The following is a 7,186-nucleotide window of genomic DNA, read 5'->3' as shown; positions in this document are numbered from 1 at the left end:
AGCAAACTCGCTGCAGCCCGTGAGGCCGTCGCCTGGGATTCCGGCCAAACTCGTGCCGGGGAAGTTCGTGCGCCCCACGCTGATCCCCGGGCAGGGGTGGGGATCGCTGGAGTAACTAGGTTGTACGTTCTCTGCAGAGCCATTAGGACCTTTAATTACCGGGATTGGAAGTGAATAATTATCTGCGGTGCCCCAGGCCACTGAGTCACTTCCCCTCAGAAACCAGATTCCCTGGGCGGAAGAGGGGGCGGCTCACGGCTCCCTGGGCTGGGGGATCCTTGGGGTGGGCGTGGGGTGCGGGGCCGGCGCTGACGATTTTGGTCAAGGTCTGAATTCTGGAGGCTGAGTGTAAATCAGTGCTGGGACACTTACCGGCTAGGATACTTCGCCTCTGTCGTCCTCAGTTTCTTCCTCTGTCAGATGGAGGGAAACAACATTCTCTCCATACAGTTTGCTGGGATCGTTAAACCCATAGAAAGCCCTCAAAATGATGCCTGGCACATACTGCTCTCATAATAGTTAATTCTGTTTTTACTATCACCGTTATTATTACTTGGGTATAGTAGGTAGTTAAGAGCTGCGGTTCTGCAATCAGATAGACCTGAGTCTAGACCAGCTGCTTCAATCACTTGCCAGTTGTGTGGCTTTTTTCACTGTCCTATGTCTCAGATTCATCATCTGAAAAGTAGGAAAATTCATAGCAAACCATTCACAGTGGGGAGGGGGTGGAGGGATATAATATTGCTGGTGATGGTCTCAGCTGGACACACACTTTTGGAGGAGTCCAGATTATAAAAATTGGACTTCTTTTTTAAGCAAGGACTTTGGGCAATTTTATTTTTTTATAAATTTATTTATTTAATTTATTTTTGGCTACGTTGGGTCTTCGTTGCTGCGCGCGGGCTTTCTCTAGTTGTGGCGAGCGGTCGTGGGGGGCGGGTGCTGCACGGGCTTCTCATTGCGGTGGCTTCTCTTGTTGCGGAGCACAGGCTGTTAGGCGCACGGGCTTCAGTAGTTGCGGCCAGCAGGCTCTAGAGCGCAGGCTCAGTAGTTGTGGCCCACGGGCTTAGTTGCTCCACGGCATGTGGGATCTTCCCGGACCAGGGCTCGAAACTGTGTCCCCTGCATTGGCAGGCGGATTCTTTTTTTTTTTTTGGCAGGCAGATTCTTAACCACTGCGCCACCAGGGAAGTCCCTTTGGGCAATTTTAGACTAGAAAGCACTGGGAGGACAGAAAAGGGAACTAAATCTTTGGCAAGGAAGCAGGGGGTGTAGATGGCATCAGGCACCTGGGCTCAGCAGATTAGACCCCAGCCCAGGAATCTAGCCCTGAGAGTTCTGACAGCCGAGGAGGAAAGAGGAAGGGCCCAGTTACATAATTCTTTTCTGACCAAGGATGCCCTTTTCTGAACCTTCCAGCCTCAGCTGGACCTTGATGGGTGGGGAACATGGTGGTTGGACACCCCTAGAGCTGTCTTGAGTTCTGTATTAGTTTACTATTGCTATGTAACAAATTACTCCCCAACTTAGTGGCTTGAGATGGTAAACATTTATTATTTCATATGATTTCAGGAATTTAGGAGCAGTTTAGCTGTGTGTTTCTGGCTCAGGATCTTTCATGAGGTTGTAGTCAAAACATGGGCTTGAGCTCCCTTCATGTGAAAGCTTGACTGGGGCTGGAGGATCCACTTCCAAGATGGTGCACTCAGATGGCCGTTGCCAGGGGGTCTCTGTTTTTTCCTCGCTGTTGGCAGGAGGCCTCAGTTCCTCACCACATGGGCCGCACCTTTGAGTGTCCTCATGAGGTGCTGGAAGAAAAAGAAGCAGAGCCAGAGATAGAGTGTGACAGCAGTGGGGAGGAGTCTGTTCTAAGTTTGGTGGTCAGGGACCTCCAGGGAGTGAATGAAGTGAGGGATGGAAACATATGGTGGAATGACATTCTGGGCAGAGGAAATAGCCAGTGCAAAGGCTCTGAAGTGGGAACATGAAGGTATATTTGAGGAACGGTGAGGAGTCCAGTGAGATCCAGTTATCCCTCGATAACAATCAGATACAGAGCATTCACTGAGTGCCCACTAAGGACTAAATGTCCTACACAATTTCACTTTCCTTTACCCACTACTATGATGCCCATTTTACAGACTGGGGACACTGAGGCTCAGAAAATGGAAGTCTTTTGCTAGAAGTAACACAGTAGTGCTGGGATAAAAACCCAGGCCTGGAAATCTCCAGCACCAGCTGTCTTAGTCCATTTGGGAGGGACATAAACATTTAGTCCATTGCATTCTGCCCCCGGTTTCCCCAAATGCACGTCCTTCCCACATGCAAAATGCATTCATTCCATCCCAAGAGCTCCCAAAGGCTTAACTCCTTCTAACATCAACCCAAAAGTCTATAGCCCAAAGTCTCACCAAAATCAGTTATAAGTGAGACTTAAGGTATGATTCATTCTGAGGCAAATTCCTTCCCAGCTGTGAAGTCAAACATGTTATGTGTTTTCGAAAGACAGTGGCGGGACAGGCATAGGACAGGCACTCACATTCCAAAAGGGAGAAATAGGAAAGAAGAAAGGGCCTCAGCAAGTCCAAAACCTTAAGGCTCCAGAATAATCCTCTTTGGCCTGCCTCCTGGACACACGGGCTGGTGTTCTTGCCCCCGGAACTTTGCAGGACAGGAGTTGGGCCCCAAGATTCTATGCTCCCATGGCTTTGCCGGGCTCTCCTGGGCTGGAACCTCACACAGGTAGCTCCACCCAGCTGGCGGCCCTCTGGCTGGCTGGTGCCTCCACAGCCCCTCCGACGTCTGGGTGGAGGCAGCCACGCCCGCCGCAGCTTGGCTAGTTGCAGCGTGTGCTGCACTGCTCAGGGCCTGCGGGAGCGGTGCCCAGTCCCCCCACCTTGTGCGGAGAGCGGAGCCCTGCAGCGAAGGCCCCTCCTCCGAAATCCTCCTCCCACCCAGGCCCTTGCGCTCTGGGCCTGTGATGAGAGGGCAGCCCTGATGAGCTCCGAAAGGCCTGTGGGGTCGTTCTTCCATTGTCTTGGACAGGCCTCTGCAGCATCCCTCTTTTCTTTCTGGGCCCTCACCAGAATCACCCTTAATGGTGGGTTCATGGCAGTGTAGGCTTTTTCTAGCACGCGCCTCCAAGCTCTTTCAGTGTCTGCCGATCACCCTGTTCCAAAGCTGCTGGCACGTTTTTAGGTATTTCTTACAGCAGAACCCCCGCTTCTTGGTACCAATGTTCTGTCCTGGTCTGTTTGGGCTGCTGTAACAAAATACCATAAATTGGGTGGCTTATAAACTACAGACATTTATTTCTCACAGTTCTGGAGTCTGGGAAGTCCAAGATCAAGGTTTTGACAGATTCAGTGACTGGTGAGAGCCAGGTTTCTGATTCAAAAGTGGTGTCCTCTAGCTGTAACCTCATGTGGCAGAAGCAGAGAGGGTTCTCTAGAGGGTCTCTCTACAAGGGCACTGATCCCATTCCTGACATCTCTGCTCTCATGATCAAACCACCTCTAAAGGCTCCACCTCCTAATACTATCACCTTGGCGGTTAGGATTTCAACATGAATTTGGGGGGATATAAACCTTCAGGAATTATACCAGCCATTACACAGCTAGGGAGCAGACCAGCCACTCAGGCCTCCTCCCCACCTGCAGCCCAGACCTTGTTCTCTGTAGGGAGGGAACAGTCTGCAGAAGCACATTTTACAGATGCAGACACCAAGGCCTCCACTCACTGGCTGGGCAACAGTCTTGACTCTCAAGCTTCAGTGTCCTCATTTGTGGCCACCATTCTTCACAACCCTTGAGGGATGTATGACTCACATCCAATTATAGATTATAATCAACACTCTTTATTGAGCACATGCTCTGCGGAAGTGCCACCCAAACTCCTAAGCTCTTAATGCATCAAATTCTCCCCCACAACCCAATGAGGTAATTGTAATTGTTCCCATTTTACAGATGAGGAAACTGAGGCTTAGAGTCTAAGTGATTACACAGCTAAGAAGATGCTGAACACTCAATTCTAAACCTGTCTGAGTGACCCCTAGAGCCTTCATTCTTAATTATGGGCCCCCTCAGACGATGGCTTCCTGCCCTTGAAGTGGGGAGAGACTCTTATCAGGCTAATGATTTAATATTTCAGTGCCTCAGTCTCTTCATCATAAAATAGGGATAATAATAATAATAGTACCTATCCCAGGGCTGATGTGAGATTTAAATGAGTTAACATACTTAAAACATTCAGAGCCACTAACCACGTGTGGCTATTTAAATTTTAATTCATTAACATTAAATAAAGTTATGAATTCAGTTCCTTAGTGACACTAGCCACATTTCAGGTGCTCGGTAGCCTCATGTGGTGACCATATTGCACAGCACAGATAGAATATTTCCATCATCACAGAAAGCTCCGTCAGCACTGGTAGAGAGCAGTATATGGCATGAAGCAAGCCTCAAAAACTTAATCACATTATAATTAATCCTAGATCATTAGCTATTGTAATTATATCTATTAGTTTTTTTTTTTTTTTTTTTTTTTGCGGCACGCGGGCCTCTCACTGTTGTGCCCTCTCCCGTTGCGGAGCACAGGCTCCGGACGCGCAGGCTCAGCGGCCATGGCTCACGGGCCCAGCCGCTCCGCGGCATGTGGGATCTTCCCGGACTGGGGCACGAACCTGCGTCCCCTGCATCGGCAGGCGGACTCTCAACCACTGCACCACCAGGGAAGCCCTATTAGTATCTATTAATCCTATTCTAGCCTGTTGGGTTTTTTGTTTGTTTTTTCGTTTTTGGCTGTGTTGGGTCTTTGTTGCTGTGCGCAGGCTTTCTCTAGTTGCGGTGAGCGGGGTCTACTCTTCATTGTGGCACGCAGGCTTCTCATTGCGGTGGCTTCTCTTGTTGTGGAGCACGGGCTCTAGGCACATGGGCTTCAGTAGTTGTGGCACTTGGGCTCAGTGGTTGTGACTTGCGGGCTCTGGAGCGCAAGCTCAGTAGTTGTGGCGCACGGGCTTAGTTGTTCCGCAGCATGTGGGATCTTCCTGGGCCAGGGCTCGAACCCATGTTCCCTGCATTGGCAGGGGGATTCTTAACCACTGCGCCACCTGGGAAGTCCCTGTTATTTTTATATTTATTATTAATATGTAATATACTATTAAGTGCTATTATTGTTAGACCTAGAACTGTTAATATAATATTACATTGATTATTAATCTTATTACTATTCTATTGTTATTTCATATTTATTATTATTAATCCTATCACCATTATTATTATAAGCTACTATTAATACTATTAACCTTAGACCTAACTGTTATTATTATATTATTACTACTAATATCCTATTGTTATTTTGTATTTGCTATTAATCCTGTAATAGTTAACAGTGTTATTATTAATTAGACCTAATAACTATTGTTACATTATTATATTTATTGTTATGGATCCTTTTATTTATTTATTTATTTTTAAATTTTAATTTCATTTTTTTGGCTGCTTTGGGTCTTCGTTGCTGGGAGCAGGCTTTCTCTAGTTGTGGCCAGCGGGCGCTACTTTTCGTTGCGGTGCGTGGGCTTCTCATTGCTGTGGCTTCTCTTGTTGCAGAGCACAGGCTGTAGGCGCGCGGGCTTCAGTAATTGTGGCACACGGGCCCTAGAGCATTCAGGCTTCAGTAGTTGTGGCACACAGGCTCAGTAGTTGTGGCTCACAAGCTCACTAGTTGTGGCTCACAGGCTCTAGAGCACAGGCTCAGTAGTTGTGGTGCACGGGCTTAGTTGCTCCACAGCATTTGGGATCTTCCCAGACCAGAGATCAAACTGGTGTCCCCTGCATTGGCAGGCGGATTCTTAACCACTGCGCCATCAGGGATGTCCCTATTGATCCTTTTATTATTAACCCTGTACTGGCTAACTTTGTTTTGTTATTGATATCAGCTGTTACTATCACTACTAATAGTCCGAATAAGCATTTACTAATAGTTGTTGACTACTGTTTTGTTACTGTTATTAGTCCTGAGAGTCTCTGACCCCTGGAACTTGGCAGGCAGTAGGTGCGCTCCAACTCAGCGTTTTTCACGGTCGGAAGGAAGGGCGGTCTGCTCCCCCAGGACCGCTTTGCTTGTTTCCGGGGAATTCGAATAAACCTCCTTCTCCCTTTGGGTCCCAATGACCTGTGAAGTGGGAGGAGCCAAGGTCGGGCAGCCTACCCGTGGAGAAGATGAAATCGCTGCTCAGAGCCGTGATGCTCTTAAATCTAGGGCAAGGTGGTGGAGGGGTATTCGCTGCAAACGCTTTGCCTTTCTAAGGAGAAACAAAAACAGAGTGAGAAGTCTCGATCGCGGTGAGCATTGAAACAAGAAAGTGGACTCTGGAGGGGACGCGTGGTGAGAAGAAATTAAACGAGAAAGGAAACCACTTTGGGCCTCAGAGAAATCTGGCGCGAGAGAAGGCTTGCACTGTGATTAAAAAGGGGAAGAGCCACAAGTCTCCATTTAAGTCAGCAGAGCTGCTGTGAGAGGGAAAGTGCTTGTGGCTGGCAGATTTCAGCAACCATTTGACAACTGCTGTGTACCTGGCTGCTCTGTTGGCGCCACCTGGCAGCTGTGTGACTGCAGTCAAGTAATTGCTCTCTCTGGGCCTCAGTCTCCGCAAGTATAAGAAAGAGATAATAATATGGGGTGATCAGGTTAGGCTTCCCCGATAAATTACTCCCTTTGCCCCCCATCCTCAGCTGCTGTGTGAACATCACTGGGGCACCTCAGTGTCTTGCCAACTCAGACACTGCAGCTCGAATGCAAAGCTCAACAGGTCCTTCTGTGCAAAACCCTCCATGGCTCCCTATTGCTCCCAAAATAATTCCCAAACTTGCCACCAGGACCTTCAAGTCTCCATGTGATGGGCCCGCCTTCATCTCTTCCCATCTATCAGTCTAGGCATCACCACTGATTTCTTGACTTTCCTTGAATGCACCAAGCTTATTCCCATCTCAGGATCTTTGCACTTGCTGTTCCTTATCACTCCTGGATCCTTCTTATCGTGGGGTGGAGGGGAGAGGTGGTCTCATCCCAAATATTAGCTCCTCAGGAGGTCCTCCAAGCCTCCAGTCTAAGATAGCCTGGGAAGCACTCTCCATCCTGTAACTGTTTTGTCATCTTCGTAGTACATTATCCCATTTACCTATTTATT

The sequence above is a fragment of the Leucopleurus acutus genome (genome assembly GCF_964270905.1).
Source record: "Leucopleurus acutus genome assembly, chromosome: 13".
Lineage (NCBI taxonomy): Eukaryota > Metazoa > Chordata > Mammalia > Artiodactyla > Delphinidae > Leucopleurus > Leucopleurus acutus.
The sequence above is the reverse complement of the archived record's forward strand: the minus strand, read 5'-3'. Positions refer to the sequence as shown.